At 44.5% G+C, this 19,345-nt stretch overlaps 1 protein-coding gene across 1 annotated transcript in view; it reads left to right on the top strand.

Annotated features, from left to right (window-relative positions):
• The first annotated feature begins 736 nt into the window (after positions 1-736).
• Positions 737-19,345, top strand: part of CDH11 (cadherin 11) — a 172,917-nt gene continuing 154,308 nt past the window's right edge. The window contains exon 1 of the mRNA XM_007993553.3: positions 737-952. The gene's annotated coding sequence lies outside the window, so the exon portion shown is untranslated. The remainder of the gene's footprint in view (positions 953-19,345) is intronic.

The following is a 19,345-nucleotide window of genomic DNA, read 5'->3' as shown; positions in this document are numbered from 1 at the left end:
GCTCCCCGCGCACCCCTCTCCGAGGCGTTGCGGGGGGGGCACTGAAGGAGAGGAGAACTGAGAGAGAACGCAGACTGGGCTCTTCCCAAGTCCTAAGTCTCCTTCCCCGCCCGACTTCACCACCAGAGCCACCAGAAGAGTTTGCAAGGGATGGGAGATTGAGGGGGCTGGGGGCTGGGGGCTGGGGGCTGGGCTGGAGCCGCCAACGTTGAGGGATTTTTGGAAGGTGGGGTGGCGGAGTGAGAAAGAATAGAACGCACTCCCGAATTCCCGATTGCTTCCCTCACTTGGACGATACCTTCCCCCAACCACCATCCCGGCCCGCCAGGCAAGAGCCCAGCCTGGCCAGCTGGAGCGGATTTGGGGGATGGAGGAAAAAGGGGGCTCCCAACCCCTCTCCAGCTTCCCTCCGCCGCCCTCCCTGATTGGCTGTGCGTCCCTGGAGCCCAACTTCAGTCGCTCCAGACTCCATCTGAGCCCTGAGGGAGTCGGAGCGCCGCGCCTCGGGGCGGGAGGGGCGGCCACGAATCCAGGGGTTGGCATCTCTGGGCCCCTGGGGGGAGGGGCGCGGACGGGGTCGGCCCCCGCAGCCTCTGCGAGGCCCATCTCGCTGCGTCTCTCAGCCTCTGCTTCTCTCAGCCCCCGCCCTTTCCTTCCCTCCCAGCGGCAGCCTCCCTCCTCCCGCCCCCCCGCCAACCCCCCGCCCGCCCGCCCGCCCGCCACCTCCCCCCGGTTTCTCATTCCTGCCACTAGCGCGCTCGGCGGCTCATTCCGCGGCCGCCGCCAGCCGAGGGGAGCGTCGCGGGCCGAGGAACAGATGCCGCGGGGGCCGCTCGCAGCCGCCGCTGACTTGTGAATGGGACCGGGACTGGGGCCGGGGCTAACACCGCAGCGCTTGCCCTGCGCCAGGGACGGGCGGCCCGGAGGTTGCGTCCACCCGCTAGGGCCCCAGGTGAGGCGCGCCGCCAGTCCCTTCCTCTCGCCTGGTTGGGGCTTCTTGGAGTGGGGGGCAGGATTTTCTCTGGAAGAGAATGCCTTGGCGGGGCGGGGTGGTGGGGGAGACGGTGGTATCCGAGTCGAGGTTTCACTAATGCAAAGCAAAAGGGAGGGAGAGATTTGTTTAAAAATCAGAAAGGGAGAAGGGAGCCAGCTGTGGGCGCGGGCAATGCAGGGGACGGGGGCTCCAGATGTGCGCTCCACGACTCTCCCGGGCTCCGGCCTCCTCTGGGGTCTGCGCCGAGGCCGCGGCAGAGGGGGTTTTTACCTGGCTGGGGCAAGAAGCTGCAGAGCAGAGCGCCGGACACGCCGACTGCCCCCGGTCATGTCTCTGGAGAAAGTCGCCCACGGCGCGGTGCCCGTCAGCCCTGCGCCGCCTCCCCAAAGCGGCGACATGACCGCGTTCTGCGGGGTTCTTACTCCATCCTGCCGGATCCCTGCCTCAAGCTCCCCGGGGCTCAGTCCCTCCAGTCGAGACTGCCGGGGAAGCCCGGGAAAACGGAAGGACCCTAGCTCCGGAAGGCGATTGCCCGCACTTTAATAGCGTGGGTTTGGGGCCGCCGACTGCGGTTCTGGGGTAGGCAGCTGCCGTGCGCTACAGCCCTCCAGCCCGAGTCTGTGTGGGAGCTGCGGCGCCCGTTTGTAAGCTCCCACCAGCTCAGGGGTAGGTCCAGGAGCGGCCCAGACTCGGGTTCGCCTCTGGCTTGGGATTGGCGAAAGCTGCCGGGGTCAACGTTAACTTTGAGAACCAAACCTTCCCGAAACCTGCGCCGCCTCTCGGAGCGCGCCAAGCCTCTCCAGCTCCCGGCACGCACGGCCTCCCTCCCTGCGCTCTGCCCCCGGAACGCTAGCCGGGAGGTGGGAAGCACTGAGAAGCCGGCCGGATGGGGAGGGCGGCAAGGAGAGCTCCCTTCTCCGCACCCATCACCCCCGCCCCCCACCAACACAGAGGAACTGTAGGAGGGCCCGCCTCACGCTGTGAAGCGGAGTCCCCAGAGAAAGTGGGGTCGGGGGAGGCTTGCGGGTCCGGCTTCCTTGTCCGTTTTTTGCCGAGGGCCTACTTTCGCCGGGGGCTCCCCGCGCCTGTCTCTCCCGGGTGAAAGGTTTTCTAGGTGCTAGAAGAAGCCCTGTTGCTTTTGCTGACAATGCAATAGGAATTTCATGGGCCATCACACTGCTATTAAGAAATTGCATCTTTTAATTATTTAATACCATCCCTGCATGACGACCGGCCATCCCTAAGGGATGGGAATGGGGGATTGTTCTTGAAACCCTGCTGTATGAGGGTATAGATTTCCCTAAAGTCTTCCCTTCGTCTCCCCCTAAAGAAATCTTGTTACGATCGCTCTGAAATCTTTTATTATTTTCATCTTCTAATCATGGCTTTCGGTTTAATATGAGGCAGTAAGTTTTCGTTTTAATCACAGGGAAGCTACCGTAATTAATCTGGCGAGAGGACGGATCAATTTCCTTATCACTTGGGCTTGCAGCAGACATCGATGGTTTTGCGGGGTGTCTGGATTTCCTGGGGATGGGGATGCAGATGTGTTCTCAGGAGCGAGGATCCTTTAGCATCGCATCAGCACATTTGCCAGGCTGGGCTCTGAGCGCTAGAGCCTAATATGTTGGCAGAGGAGAAGAGAAGGGACTGACCTTCTTTTCGTTAATTCTGGAATTGTTTTTCCTACAAATACGTAGGTGCAGACACCAAAACAGAAATATTAACTGCCCAACCCTAGCTGCAGGGAGCCTAGTCTTCTTCCAATAGGACAAAGGAAAAAAAGTTACAAAACAAAGGGACAGAGTTGTGGCCAATACGAGGCACTCTGAGGCTCCAGCCACTAAAGTTCCTTAAATGCAATCTCTGATTTCAAGTTTTAGAGTTGGTCAGTGGGCTCTGGAATTCGAACCTCTATGTGAAACTGAAATCCAGCCTAGTACAAAAGGAATGTGAGTGCTTTTCAGTAGAGACCAGGGAAAGGCATCTTTGCTTGAGTAAGAATTATCTTTACATCTTACTTTTGAGACACTGTAAATTAAGACATTAAAATGTCTTGCAGGCATGCACTATTATTAATAAAAATTATTACTATCATTTTAGTTGTTACTTCAGAGTCTGCATAAACTGGGCATTTTATGACATTGTTTGAAAGAACAAACCACCTTCCTCAGCCCTGGGAAAGGGGGAATGAAGGCAGGCCTTGGACAACGGATTGAGACTGGATAATCTGGCGAGGCCCAGACATGTAGATTTATTCAAATGGCTGCTTATTGCTTCCTAGGAAAATAAGCTTTTAAAATAGTTCTCACTGAAGCAGTGGACCATCTTGATAGCACTTCAGAACTTTCATTACATTCAGCGTTCTTATCAGAACACCAGACAGCAAAATTACTAGAAACCTAAATTCTATTTTCAATTAAGATGCAATCTTTTGTTAATTTGAAAATAAAAAAAAAAAATAGTTACGGCGCAATTTTTTTATGCCTTAAAACTCATGTTTCCTCTGTAGAGTGGTGGCTGTGGATGTGCATGTTTGTGTATTTGTGGGAGGAGGGGGCAGGGGACAGACTTGGAGAGCCACGCCGTGATTTGGGGGAATAAGGATCAATTTCATGCTCTTTTAATGCAGTTGTCTTCATAATTCATGGTTTTTCTTCCCCTTTGAATAGAATTACATGGCTGCTTTGTAAAGATTCTGGTTTGGGGGCCCTCATATGGGAAACGCCATGACATTGACCTCGTAGTCTGATTTACAATGCCAGTACTGCACTCCCAGGAGCATAGCGTGTCCTGGAACCTTGCCTGTGAATTCCTGTGACTTATGAAGTGGTAACTTATGAAGTTGGTAAACGTTGATCTGTTATATTCAGATCTGTTTTTCAGAACCATCTAAACAAGATCTTCGAATCTGATTTTAGTCTTCCTTCATTCTCAATACATTTATGTAGGTAGATGTTCAAGAAACATAACAATTTCATTGGAATTTACTTTCGGTATTGATGTTTTCACTTTGATCACAGGCATACTTAATCATTCAATAATAATAAAACAGTGGAATATAGAAAGTTTGAAAGTAGGTATCAAACTTTTTTTCTTGAATTGTCAAATTTGAAGAATGACTATGAACTTCCAAGTTTTTTCCTAGAAAATTTTGAGCACTGTGTAAATTCACTAGTCCATGATTTAAGGGACTGAAATGTGTTTGGGATGATTTTCTCCCTTATGGAATTGGCTGCTGTTTCATAAAAAGTTACCTAATTTGTCAAGAATCCCTATTCTGCACTTACCAAGAATTGTGAGTTTTCAGCCTTTTTAATTTAAAGTTATTAACTCTGAAATATATAAAAATAGTTGGTCTATATGAATTTGTGATTTAATTGATTAGGGGAAAAACATCAACAGGTCTGCTAAAGAAAAAGAAAAAGAAAGCTGGAGAAAATTGGACACATCCTGGTGCACCAGTAGGAGTTAAGAATGAGCTGTTCCATCAGGATTCCTGTGATAGCCATCCGCAGCCTCCCCTATGAGCAGGAAGGACTAAAGAAAACACTCGAGGAGCATAATTAGACATGTTTCTGCTATAATTTTACCCTGACATTGAGAGCCTTGTACATCTCTGGAAATGGACTCCTTCGCGGAAGATTGCACTTCTGGCCACTAGAGGGCAATGGCACCCTTCTCCAACTTTCTGCATGGAGCCCATCTGCTTTTGAGGGCATCATGAAAAGCGGTTTTGTTACTTACCAGCCTTGTCTGGCCCTCACAGGAGAGACCGAATTCAATCTAGCTGTGGTTCAAGCTACTGCTCTAGCAGTTTGTCAGGATTAGCATCTTTCTAGTGGGTGGATCCTGTTACCTTCAGCCTCTACTTCCCACTTTGGAGTTTACTAGAAAGTTGGGAAATCTTGTAACTTGACATTGAGCAGCAGCCAGGGTGGGGGCTGGGCTGCAGGATAAACAAGGTCAGTTCTCACTGAGACAGTGATCTGGGAGGATTTTCTGGATTTTTTTCTGGCAAAAAGAGCATCATTTCTGACTCCAAGTGGAAGGGGATGGATAAAGAAGAAAAATATCAGTGAGACTACTGTGATACCATTGCCCGTTCTTACATGAGGTTTTGACGATGTCTGCAAGACACTTCTCATTTGCAAAAAGGAATAGCAGTTTGATCTTCGGTAAACACTTAGGGGCATGGAGTTTTAATATAGCAGTAAATGTTTTCCTATTTCCTTTAAACTATTCTTGATACTGCTGTGAAAACCTAACTTTAGCAGAGAGTAAAATTTAATTCAAGATTGTTCTTCGTGCACTGGAGTATAATCATTTGATTTTTTTTTTCTCCTCAGTGATATGGAAATTATGACTTATGATTAAATTGTGTATTTCAGGCTACACAGATTTATATTTGCTCCTGTTTGATGTGTCATGAAAGTTCAGGAGGAGGAGAATGCAAAAAACAACTAATGCTATATTATGATTAAGAGGAAAACTCTATTAAAAAAATAAGTACTGTTTTAAGTGGATACTTAATTGTGTTTTTTGTCTTAAGTGAGTACAGTTGCCTCCCTGGTGATTCAGCAGTGGAGTTCTTTGCAGCTCTGAGCTGTGTTGGAATGCATAGACAGTTGATGAAGAAGGAATCAATGCAAATGGATTATGGTAGGGAGTATTAAGTAACTCAGTGGAAAGTAAGACAAAGTGTTTTGTAAACCGACGTTCACTTATCATTGGACAGTTTATTTAACTTAAAAAAGGACAATTTTAAATTCTAAGCTCTTGTGAATAATGCACATTGTTAGAACTGGAGGCAAAATTTCATTGTTATTTGATTTAATTAGTCATGGGACAGTTGCAGAGTTCAGGGATTCTTATTGAGACAAAGCATTTCTCTCACAGTCTGTGTGGTCGAGGTTTCTGCTCAATCAGAAAATCTGGTACATCAGGGAATTAGGTGAGAGGAATGTGAGAGAGAAGAGAGGGAAAGGAGGAAGAAACTCAAAAGTATGAGGGAGACTAATGATGATATTTCTCATGGAGGCCCATTTCTCCTCTCTCTCTCTCTCTTTCTCTCTCTCTCTCTCTCTCTCTGTCTACCCCCCCCCCCCCCATTTAAGCCACTTGAAGAGCTGAATCTAGGAAACTGATATAAACAGCTTTAAGGACTGCAGTAAACAGTAGCCAAGGTCTTATTCTATGTTTTCTGGCACCAAGTGTCTCTCAAACAATATTTGTGAATGAGCAGGGGTTTATTCTCAAAATGTCCTGGTTGCCGCAGGTGAAATAAAGCCTTCGATTCCTAAACTCCGCACCCTTTATTTGCCAGAAATCCTCCTGACATGGTCTTCTGCACTGAAATGATTTTCACAAATCAAAGTTAGCTCTTCACACTCAGCTCTCTTGAAGAAAATGGCCTGGAGCCCGGCTTTGTCCTCACTGTGATGATCACCTCACATGGCAACCAGCATGGTCGGGGAGGCTCCTCCCTGATCTTAGTTTAAGACACGTAGAGATCTCATTGCAGCATCCATTAGGCTCCATCAGTGAGAGCAAACTGAGAATTTAGGGTAGAGTCCCTGCTAATCAATGCATCTTTGTTATTCTCAAAAAGAGCAAGGGTGGAGGAAGCGAGGATAAGCATAGTAGCTCAAATTGCTGCATACCTACCCTGCCTTGGAACTCTGGAATGTTTTACCCATAAACTCATTCTGGAAAGTTCAGTTTTCATCATGCTAGAGGCTTGGACCAGTTATTCAATCTTGGAAGCAATAGTGCGCAGCAGCAGGGCCAGGATGAGGGTGAAGAGAGTGAGGCCAAGTAAGTGCATGGCTGGATTCTGTCTTGATTGAAAATTTTGACTTTTGCTCATCATAGATTTTTTTTTTCCCACTGATCTTCATTATTTATTTACGTTTTTAGAGACAGAGTCTCGCTCTGGAGTGCGGTGTTATGATTGCAGCTCATGGCTGGTCGCAAACTCCTGGCTTCAAGCCATCTTCCTGCCTTGGCCTCCCAAAGTGCTGGGATTACAGGTGTAAGCCACTGTACCCGGCTAACTAATCTTGAATTTTAAAATACTGCATTCAAGTATTACTTATTTTGATTACCGAGGTTTTTTGGTGTAGTCTTATATTTTGTGAGTGAAGAGTTTTGCCTCCATTACTTACAAAGTATGTGACCAAGAATAAGCTAGATAAGCTCCCCAAGACTTAGGTGTCTTCACGGTAATGATAGACTTAGTAATAATATCTACATCCTAAGATTCTTGTAAAGATAAAATGAGAGTTTAGTACAAGGCCTAGCTCATGATGAGCCTTCAGTATGTCCTGGGGTTGCTTGCCCTGTCTGAAATAGACTCGGGATTCAGGTTTACAGACTAATGAGAACAGGTAGCAGTTTTTCCTTATCATTATAAGGCCAGAAATCTTGCATGGAACATTTGTTTTAGATTGAGGCCTCTCCCAGTTAGCAATGAATTGTTTCTTAGTGCCTGCCTTTTTTGAATGATTTCGTAAATTTAAGTGATCCATCCCTCTTCCACTTAAAAGAGTCAAGAGGCAGCCGGGATTTGAGATTTGAGAGCTAATTACTGCTTTTGAACACTGCCTGCCTCCTTCCTACCTTTGCATTTGTTCCCTCAGTTCATTTTGCATATGGGTTGCTGTGGTAAGTTACCCTGCAGTAATACCTTACTGGGAAAGTTTGCTAAGCACGCCATATTGAGATATTCATCACAGGTTTGCTTTCATTTAAAAGGGGCTCATTACTATTCCAGACGAGCTCAAAAGATAATTAGTCTCTTGATAAATCGTCTCCATTTCAAGAGTATTCCTGTTTGTTTTTCAGGTAAATGTATTTTGGGATTGTAAGGGTTTTGAGCAGTGACAGTTTTAACTCATAAATAGACGGTGGCTGAAAAAGTCCTGGTCCTGCCTTGTGGGTTTCTGTCTTCTGCAGGCCCGGGCAAAAGCACAGTGATTTCGAATCATGCTAAAAATAACGGAGTCCTCACCCTCTCTTAGCCCTGATTGGTTTTCCAACTGTTTCTCACCCAAGATCACAGCCAGGCTGGGCTTTCCAAGGCTCCGGGACCTTCCAGGTTGTCCTGCCGTTTCCCATCTGCGGCTCGCCGGTGTCATCTGTTCTTGCCCCAGGCTGGCATTCCCTTCTGCCTGCACCTTGCAATGAAAGGGAATATCTGTCTGTATTTGCCCGGGAAAAGGAAGGAGAGAGAGACAACTTTGTGAGATCCTACTGTCTGCTGGGCGCTCTACCAGGTACCTCATTTATTCTGTACAACCACCCCGAGAGGAAGGTACTCTCATCTCCATTTACAAATAGGAAAATGACTCTCAGAGGGAATTTAAGACACTTGTCTAAGCTCATGAGTCTGGGGAGAAGGAAAGCTGGCTTCCCAAACCTGCTGTGACTCTAAATGCTCAGGAGTTTTCCACTATGTTTAGTGCATGTCTCAAGCCTGGGCCTCCTTCACTCTCTGGAGAAGGACACAGAAGAGCTGATCTGACTGCTCAACGCTCAGCTCCTACAAAATCTCAAATTTTACCCATAATGGGAACTTCTGAGATCCTCTGATCCAACTCCCTTATCAGCAGGTTTTTTGTTTTCCCAATAATCCTACAGCTTCTTAAATGTTCTGATGATTGCCTGCTAACTACCTCTTAGGGAACCCAGGAGTGAACAGGTGATTCATTAACTCTAGTCATTAAAAGCACTCTATTTTAATGAAGAAGGAGCTGAAATAACTTTTTTGGTAACTTTCTCCCAATAGTTATATTTTGACCCCCACTTCACTTTTTCCTTTTCCTGAAGGCTCTGCAATTATTTGGTACCTGGTATTGGATAATAGTTAAAACCCTGCATTTATTGAACACTTTGTTAGTTTCAGGCACTGTACTAAGAACATTCTATATAATATGAGATTTACTCACAATGCCCTCATGAGCTACTTAAGACTGTTGCCAGCATCTTATGGGGGGCGGGCAGAGGGGTGCAGTGAAAATCACGTATTCTAGCATTCCACAGCTGGTAATTGACAAAGCTGGGATTGTAACCCAAGCGTCAGATGCTGAAGCTTAGTCACCATATCAGGCTGCTCCCACCATTCAGAGTGTCAGCGAATCTGATGAGATACAGTTTCCAGACCTGTCACCATCCTCATCACTCCCATCTGTTTCCACTCCACGTTGTCATTGCCCGCTTTACCACGTGGCGTCTTAAATCAGGTTCCCTATTGCAGACAGTCTAACCACTTCGAACCACTGAATCCACTACTTTCTCTAAGGAGGGCTGAGGACTCTGTTTTACCAAGTAGAATTCTCAGGAATCAGATGTATGAAGTCACTAACAATCATCAGCTATTCCAGTCAACCTTCATTTAGAGATGAGGATTCAGGAACCCAGAGAGGAACCAGGACTTGCCCAGGATCCCACAGTAATTTAGAGTCTAATGGAACAGAACTGTGCTCTTGAGGCTCTTAACCCAATCCCTTTTTCTTCTTCTTCTTCTTCTTTTTTTTTGAGACGGAATCTTGCTCTGTTGCTCAGGCTGGAGTGCAATGGCAAGGTCACGGCTCACTGTGACCTCTGCGTCCCGGGTTCAAGCCATTCCTCTGCCTCAGATTCCGGAGTGGCTAAGACTAGGCACGTGCCACCACTCCTGGCTGATTTTTGTATTTTTAGTAGAGATGGGGTTTCACTATGTTGGTCAAGCTTGTCTCGAAATCCTGACCTTATGATCCGCCCGCCTCGGCCTCCCAGAGTGCTGGGATTACAGGCATGAGCCAGCGTGCCTGGTCAAAGGTCATTGTTTAATTGATTATTTAAATAGTTGTACCTGTGGCCTGATTTCTTTGTAAACATATCATTAGTTCATTTGTTTATGTAAAGCTGCACCCTCTGATGTCCTTGGGCAGTTAGGTTAAAAGTTTTACATGAATCTCTTATTTGGAAGTTCGTGGTCAGTCCAGTGTCATTTCATATGCTGTTTGATAATACGTTGCAAAATGCAACACTTGGCCCTGGCCTTAAGTTCTATCCTACTTTGTAGTCACCTCCTATTACTAACTCCCTTCCAAGGTTCTGTAAAGAACAGAGTAAGAATGATGTCCTTACCTTGCCACTGCCAAGCCTATAGAGGACACTTTGGCAGGGTTTGGTTTGAAATTCATTTCAAACTCATTTCTTTGTCATTAAAGTAACGAAAAGTCCTGGGTTGGGCACACAGAAGTGGTCAAATCACAAGGGCTTCCCTTCAGAGAGCTGACAATATTAACAGCACAGAGAATACTAGGGTTGTTGATTAAAACTCAAAGCTTTATACTGTAAGGACCCCAAAGGAAGCATTAAATTGGGCCACAGGAAGGACAAGTCACATCCAGTTTGGTGATCAAGGGTGGTTTGTGGAAGAAATAACAGAATTCTACTCCTGCATGATAGGGAGAGACTACAGAGGCCACCTAGACCAACAAACTCTGCCATCACGTCCTTGAATCATTGCTACCGTGTCCTGGTGGTAGTTGTAGCATTGCTAGTGATATGGAACTCATTACCCACTTATGCAAACCACTGAGACGTTGGGAACCTTCACTCTTGGAAATGCTTCCTTCAATTGAGCCAAACTGTCTCCCCAAAGGTTATGTTCTTGGATGTAGCCTATGATGCTATGCAAGATAGATGTAATTCTTGATGTAATTCTTCCTCCATTTGCAAGTAATCTTTTTTTTTTTTTTTTTTTTGAGATGGAGTCTCCCTCTGTCGCCCAGGCTAGAGTGCAGTGGTGCGATCTTGGCTCATTGCAACCTCCACCTCCCGGGTTCAAGCGATTCTCCTGCCTTGGCCTCCTGAGTAGCTGGGATTACAGGAGTGTGCCACCACACCCGGCTAATTTTTGTATTTTTAGTAGAGAGGGTGTTTCACCATGTTGGTCAGGCTGGTGACCTCATGATCCACCCGCCTTGGCCTCCCAAAGTGCTGGGATTACAGGCATGAGCCACAGCGCCCTGCTGCAATTATTCATTTTTTAAGTTGTCTTCCAGGATGCCCTCTCCCCAGTCTTAAAATCTCCAGATTGAATTCCCCTTTTTTTTTTTTTTTTTTTTGCCTCTAGCTTTCCTCAGAGGAAAGGACTGAAGCCAGAAATCTAGGCAGCTAGACTCTAGATTATCAACTCCCTTCTACACACTTCTTTTATTGCAGCCTGAGGCTACATTACATTAGCTTTTATTGCCAGCCACATCACCCAGAGGACTTATGCTCCACAGTTTATTTGTTTATTTGTTTTTCCTTACGTGCTGCTGTTAAGCTGCATTTCCCCACCTGTCCCTGTGCACATAAGACATGATAAGTCACCTTCAGTGGTGTTAGCACAGGCTCTGGAGTCAGGCTTCCCTGCTTCCAGGCGTGACTATGCCACTAACCAGCTGTGCAAGTCTCTATCTGCTTCTCAATTTCCCCATCGCACTGGGGTTAATGTCAGTATCTGCCTTCTAAAGCAGCTCTGTTATTAAATGATATTAATCTATAAAACTGTTTAAAACAGCTCATGGAATGGAGTTGCTGTTATTCTTATTGCTGTTACTTTTCCTATTGCTGAGTTTGGTCCATTGATCAGGTCTACTGAAATATTTTAAAATTTCAATCTTTAGTCTGTTATTCAGCATATCTGTCATCCCTCCTAGTCTCATGCTATGGGTTGGTTTCTTCAGTCCCAACCTTGCCTTGTAAAAACAGAACAAAGCAATGGCAATGAAAATACCCTGATGCGAGCAGGGACAGTGTCTTGTTAAACCATATGAGATATATCTATATAAACATACACACACACACACACACACACACACACTCTCTCTCTCTTTCCATTTGAGTGATTCAAAACCATGGAAGACAACATTCCATGCATCACTCATTCCATTTAGCACATGCTTGTCATTTTGTTTGCTTGTTCAATTGTTTGACTGCATGGCCTCAAAACCACCTTCCTACGTTTAGGAAATAAACCTGATAAAAGTCTTTATAGGAGGAAGAGAGTTCCTTCTACTCCAGAGGGCTAAAGGGTCATAGAGTTGATTCCCTAACTTTCCTGGAAGCTAGAATGCCAACTCAGCACCAAATCCCCTGTGTTTTAAATTTGGATTCAGTATCTTACACACACACACACATCATTGGCCATGGAGAGCTCATTCTGGTCACTGTAGCAGTGGCTGTACAGCATCTGATTTCCAGGGGCCACAGACATGGTAAAATAACCCATATCCACCCATGTCCAGTGGGGACAACCGTGGTGCCTTCACTCTTCTCGTTCTATGGCAGAGTCTGGCTTGTGATTCTAACTGCCCAGCCTTCCTAGGTACCTGGGAGTTTTCTGAGCCTCTTTCTCCAGTTTTCCTATAAAGACTGTGCTGCCCAAAGTCTGTTTTTGTTGCTTTCAACTAAGAAACCCAGAAGTTTTCATTTCCCCACATATCCTTGCGGGACTGTTATGAGGAACAATATCTGCTGCATTATTGAATGAGATATCTGGCTTTTGAGTTCTTCTCAAAAGCTGAATAGAATGTTGACAGTCAGATAAGGTGTAAGGTTGGAGCAGAAGGAGCTTTTAGTAAACATTGAATACGCTGGGTGCAATGACTCATGCCTATAATCTCAACATTTTGGGAGGTTGAGACAGGCAGATTGCTTGAGCCCAGGAGTTCGAGACCAGCTTGGGCAGTATGATGAAACCTCATCTCTACAAAAAATAACAAAATTAGCCGGTAATGGTGGCATGTGCCTGTTGTACCCAGGTACTCGGGAGGTATTGCTTGAACTGGAGAGGTTGAGGCTGTAGTGAGCTGGGATTGCGCCACTGCACTCCAGCTTGGGTGTCAGATCCAGACCCTGTCTTAAACAAACAAACAAACAAACATTGAATAGTCCAATTTGCATTGAGCAAGTATTGGGCAGGTGTCAGGACCTGGGCAGAAGCCCAGTAATATAGCTCAGTGGATGAGGTGGCATTCCAAGGGCAGCTATGGCAGACAGCATAATAGCTTGGCATGTGGATGGCAAATAGTCTCTTGCAAGGGACACATCCAGTTCTGTGAGAGAGTTTTCCATGGATTCTAGCCAGGGAGCCAATACAAAAATCTCAGAAGCTGGAATACATAGGAATTCTAGGCATTGATGGGTGCATGAAAGGGGATTCCCCCATAAGAATGGACAAGTGGCCTGAAGTCACATCTTAGCTTCTGGAGGGGACAGTCTGCATGCCTTCTTTTTTTTTTTTTTTTTTTTGAGGCGGAGTCTCGCTCTGCCGTCCAGGCTGGAGTGCAGTGGCCAGATCTCGGCTCACTGCAAGCTCCGCCTCCTGGGTTTACGCCATTCTCCTGCCTCAGCCTCCCGAGTAGCTGGGACTACAGGCGCCCGCCACCGCGCCCAGCTAGTTTTTTGTATTTTTTAGTAGAGACGGGGTTTCACTGTGTTAGCCAGGATGGTCTCGATCTCCTGACCTCGTGATCCGCCTGTCTCGGCCTCCCAAAGTGCTGGGATTACAGGCTTGAGCCACCGCGCCCGGCCTGCATGCCTTCTTAACTGTATAGCCTCTGTGTTGGCCCAAGTGTTGGGTAAACAGTGGAAGTTGTCCGTGCATACAGTTGGGCGAGTTTGGGCAGCAAGGACACATGGGTAAAAGCTTTCTCTGGAGTTAGTCTCATACCATCCCACAACAACTTCTCTAATACACCTTTGAGAGGAATCTGCTTCACTCTTTCAGGGAGTGGAGTCTGCAGGGGAAGCCCAAAGTCTCAGAGCATCTGAGACGTGGTAGCCTGTCTAATGGGTCAGAGAGTACAACCTTTTAAGGGCTTTGATTTTGTAGCTGAGAGAGCTCCTTGCCCAAATTTAACCCAGTTATCACTGAACTGAACAGAACTCTTGGAGCGATTCATTTCAATTTCTTTCTCTTTTCTTTTTTTTTTTTTTTGAAATGGAGTCTCACTCTGTCACCCAGGGTGGAATACAGTGGAGCTATCTCGGCTCACTGCAACATCCGCCTCCCGTGTTCAAGTGATTGTCTTGCTCTAGCCTCCCAAGAAGCTGGGTCTACAGGCATGCACCACCACACCCAGTTAACTTTTGTATTTTTATTACAGACAGAGTTTTACTATGTTGGCCAGGCTGGTCTCGAACTCTTGACCTCAAGTGCTCCGTCTGCCTCAGCCTCCTGAAGTGCTGGGATTATAGGCGTGAGCCACTGCGCCCAGCTCATTTCAATTTCTATGCGGTAATCCATGCCTGGTCACTATGAACAAAAATCCAGATCACTACCCAAAGATGACTAACCACACATAGGTGAGGCTGCATAGGCGGCTTAGTAAAATATCAGTAGTAGTCAACTTTCCATTGTCTACTTGTTAAAGCCACATGTTTAAAGGTCTTTTTTGAAATGTATTTAATTGATAGCAGCGGCAAAACCATGTTTAAATCCAAAGCCAAATTGGAAATCAGGGTGAAGTGCTTCATTTATGCAAACAATTCTAAATCTCAATACTTTGCCAAAATATTTCGGTAGTAAAGGGAGAACTATCTTGAACAACTTCACTCAACTTTCATCTTCATAAATAGACACTGCTATAGTGTAAGATATAATTTTCATGTTTATTATTATTTGGGGGAGCTTAGAAAGCACTTTATACATGGAGTGTCAATATCATTATCTTAGAGTAAAGATTGCAATGTAGCAGTTAGAGCTGGGGACGCTTGGCTTCCAAGTAATGCATTGGTGATTCTTGTGTTTTTTTCATTGCCATTCCTGCAGCACATCTCAGCAGTGTATTTGGGAGCATTAGTTAGGAGACTAACGCAGCCTGAGAAATCACATCTTTGAAGCGAGGAACAGATCAGATTCTGAGGCAGCGTCGTAGCTGTGCCCTCTCTATCACCCCCGCTCTTCCTGTGCCCTGTATTGCAAGTCAGAAAAGCAGCAGTTTTCACTTACAGAGATGCGCCTAGTGTCCTTTTCTTATTGGGTGCATAACTTCTGTCTCATTTCTCGTGATTGGAGAAAAATCACCTGTGAGCAAGTTTGTGGCCAATTGCTGACAAATTTTCCCTAATAGGCTGCCCTGTGATTCCTTCCCTCTAGGCAGATCAGCCTTTGCAATGCTGGCATTGCTGATAAATAGTGGTGTGGCCTTGAGAAAGCCAATTAACCTCAGTTTTCTCATCTGTAAAGTGGCCTTTTGGGTCCTTTCCAGCTTGAAAATGGCCTGGCTCTCAAATCTTCCTGCACAAATCACTTGGCATGGTACTTTCTAACCATCGCTTCTCAGCATTTTGGAGAAGGAACCACAGAGACAAGCACACCTGGATGTGAATGCACAAGTTTGCTTTGCCTGAGCAGAGTTTATAAGCAGAGGGTGATAGTGAGACATCATTTTGAAACCCTTTATGGGATACTTTCAATACCAAATTTAGAGGTTTGGACTTTATTCCCTAGGTCCCAAGGAAATTTTACAGGATTTGAAGCATGCTTTATTAAATGATTTCTGGACCACATTGAAAGGAACTGATAGAAAGAGACAGGAAGTTTAAACAGGGAAATTCACCGGGAGAGTACTCCTGTGAGTCCCCTCTGGCACTCACTTCACTGGGAGAGAGGATGAAGCCAGCACGAGCGTGGAAGCATTGTTATAGTAGCTGATGTGGACTGAGCATTTACTCTATGCACACACTGTGTTCAGCACGTCCCATGAATTATCTCAGTCCATCTTCAGGACAATCTCAATGAGGTAGAAGCTATAATTATCCATTTATAAAATATGCAAATCAATACCCAGGATAATTTGGCAACTTTTCCCAGTATTATGCAGCTAATAAGTGGATAAGCAGGGCGTTGAGCCAAGAGATCCCATGTTCTTCGTTTCTTTGTTACAGGGAGACAGACTTAAGATGCTTTCAAGGGCAGGTCCATGAGACATACCACTGATCACTGTGAAGTGCTTACTGACAGCCTGGGACTGGGCCTTTCATAGGTTATCTCATTTCATCTTTCCAATTCCATAAATGGGAGCCTGAGATCACATGGTAGACAGCTGCAAATGATTTAAATTCAGGACCCGAAAGATCCAGAAACCTTTTCCCATGACTTTTCTCAGGCATACAAGATTGATGGATTCTTGGCACTCTCCCCACCCAGAATTATTTAAGGATGACACCAAGTGTTATGTTTTCTGTGATGTGCTCATAAAACTTAAATATTTAAAAAGATGTGTTAGGCAGAAATAAGTTGTGTTTCCAAGATCCATGTTCTCTCCTGAGAGTTTGGCTCCTGTCCAGCCCTGGCATACATGAAAGGAAGATGCTACCAAGAGTGTCATGTCAGAACATTTATCTTGCACCCAGGATTTACAGTTTGTTTGGAAGCGTTGTTGAAAGAAGATGTATACATTCAGTTTTTGTCCATCAATAGGTACCGTCCATTCTCTGTTAGGTAGCATTAAGATCTTGTATGTTGCATGTCAAAAACGGAGTTCCATTGCAGCTTCTCTAATGCATATTAATAAGAAACAAGATTTGTAAGAGATAAAGAATAATCTACACTGAATTCTAGGATGACATTAAGAGACATGAAATTTAGCACTCTAAGGCAGGTCTTCAAAATAAATGTGATAGCAAAGACCAACATGGCAAAGTTTGTTCAAAGAGACATAGTCCACGAAGGTTTCTATGTTTTGTATCGATCAACTCTTATATTCGTGTAACATTTCATCTGTAGATCACCAGGTCCAACCCTTAACCCATCCCACTCACTGTTAACAAGAAGGAACTCACTGCCCTTGTGTGGACTCAAGTTTCCTCTTGGGTAGAATAAGAGGATGAGAATGGAAAATTGCCTCCCTATAGGAGGGATTGGGAAAAATAGTTGAGCTCTGTTTTAAAAAGTCCAGGAAGAAGTTTCGGTCACACTGACTTGACCCAGAGAATACATGTATTATTCTCCTAACACAGCTCCTGGGTTCAAAATTTTATTTGGACAATGAAAATCAAGTTGATAGTAGGCTCGTGGAAACTCAGAACGTAGTTCTCAGTTCTGGCAAAGAGGCCCCCAAACCTGTCCTCCAAGGAACAGTTGTGAAAACAAAGCAAGTAAGAAAAGTATTGTGGATAAGAATGTGAATTGATGAAATTCATGGTAATAGCATCACTCTTCGAGAATTGCCTGTCTTTGCTTAATGTTGAAAAATATTGATACTATCTATAGTATTGTTTCCCCTGTTTTTACATTTGCATGGGAGACAATTCGATTAACATTTCTTTCTGAAGATGGTCTGCTTCTGAGAGAGTGACAGTGATCGTATCAGCTTGGTCCACTGAGCGTGCTTTCACCTTGCAGGGCTGATTTGGATGCAAAGCAGAGAGATCTTGAAAATATCACCTTCACCTGCATTATTGCACCTCCTTTCAAAGCTCAGTTGGGTTTACTATAAGGCAACATTGAAAATGCTATTCATGCACATGCTCTCAAATGTGAGAAATTGTGCTAATCCAGCTTTCATTTTCATATCAAATTGAACAAGAAATGAGTTTGTCAGAAACAATCATGTCTGTTGCAGAGGTGTCAGGTTGGATAGTCAGAGGGATGTGACTGTTGCCCTGGGAGGTGTCTTGTGTTGTGGGAATGTGTTGGAGGTCATCTAGTAGGCTAGATCCAAGTGTGCCCCCTGGGAAACTCACAGGGATGATAGCTAGCAGCTGGCTTGTCCCAGCTGGGAATATTTCCCAGTCTCCCTCTATATTTGGTTCAGCCTCTTCCTTATTCTCAGTGCTTTCTGGGCCCCTCACAAAAACATGAACACTAAAATCTCTTCAAAAAACAAACAAGCAACAACAACAAAAAGAAAACCCAGCCTTTATATAAATAGTTCAATCTTTGTGAAATGTATGCTTTACGTTAAAAAAAAATATTGTAACTTGATGCTGATGCTGCAAACATGGGTGGTGAGATTCAAAGTCATTTCGGGAAGAACTGGGAGGACCTCAGATATTTGTTTTACCAGCCATGTAGGAGCTGATTTTAAAGCTTTTAAGTTGTCTGTGAGGCCAGAATTCTTTTGGCTTTGTATTTCATAGATTAACTTTTGAATGTATTTCCCCCAAATATTGAATTCTTATGAAATCGAGAGTACTACCAAGACAACAGAATTTGCAAAGTCAGCTTACATACCTCCTTGTCTTTTTGGGTCTTTCTTTGAAATGAACAAATGGGGCACAAAGTGATTTAAATCTTACATCCTCTCAATAATTCCCTATGCCTTCACAACAGCAATATAAATGGGGACCATTATTTGATGATCTTGGTATATGCTTCACATTCATTGTCTCCTTCCATTCCCAGGATAGCCGTAAAAGACTAATCTGAATACAGAGAAGTGATTAAAAGTGCAGTGCCGCAGGGGTTTATACCAAAACAGATTCCACTGCCCCCAGTCGTTTGTTGTGCCCATGTGTATATTACATGCTTCTGGGTTTTTTTTTTTTTTTTTTTTTTTTGCTTTAATTTCCTTCTCTCTACTTTGGGATAACAGTGGCACCTACAAAAAGCCAAGTATATAATGGGACTTAATAACTGCTAGCTATCACCTTGTGAGTTAGAAGTATATTAGTATTTCTGCCGTATAGAGAGAAAGAGATTAAATGAGTTTATGCATCGTACTCTGAGTTATGTGGCTAGTGAGTGACAATGTGGAATTTGTCTCCAAGTTCAGTGTTTCCAAACCCATTTGCTCCTTTCCATTTCCTTTACTAAAATTGACTAATCTATTGCTGCTCTTTCAAACCTAACTTTCACCTGGGTATAAGGAAGAGAATCTTTCCTCTGCTTATGAAGGTGTCATGCTTCACTTTTAAAGGAAATTGGCATAGATAATACTTTCCTTCCCAGCGGGAATCATATTTGCATACCTCTGAAAGTAATAACTAAATTTTCGCCACCAAATCCTTTGTTTTTGAGCTTTTATATGTTTATAATTGTAATTTCATGATAACTCTTTAACCCAGTGCTGTCCAATAAAAATACAATACAAACCACAAACGTCATTCACATATTTAGTTTAAAATGTTCTAGCAGTCAAATTAAAAAAGTAAAAGGGAAATGTAATATTTATTTTAATAATTTATTTTATTTAAGCCAATATGTCAAAACTATAACACAATACAACGTAGTGTAACATAATATAAATCATTGATTTGTAATCAATGTAACATTATTAATGTGACGTTTCATATCTTTTTTTATACTGTCTTTGAAATGTGGGGTGTGTTTTATACTAATGCATCTCGGTTGAGACTAGGTAC

Source organism: Chlorocebus sabaeus, chromosome 5, assembly GCF_047675955.1.
Source record: "Chlorocebus sabaeus isolate Y175 chromosome 5, mChlSab1.0.hap1, whole genome shotgun sequence".
NCBI lineage: Eukaryota > Metazoa > Chordata > Mammalia > Primates > Cercopithecidae > Chlorocebus > Chlorocebus sabaeus.
The sequence above is the reverse complement of the archived record's forward strand: the minus strand, read 5'-3'. Positions and strand labels throughout refer to the sequence as shown.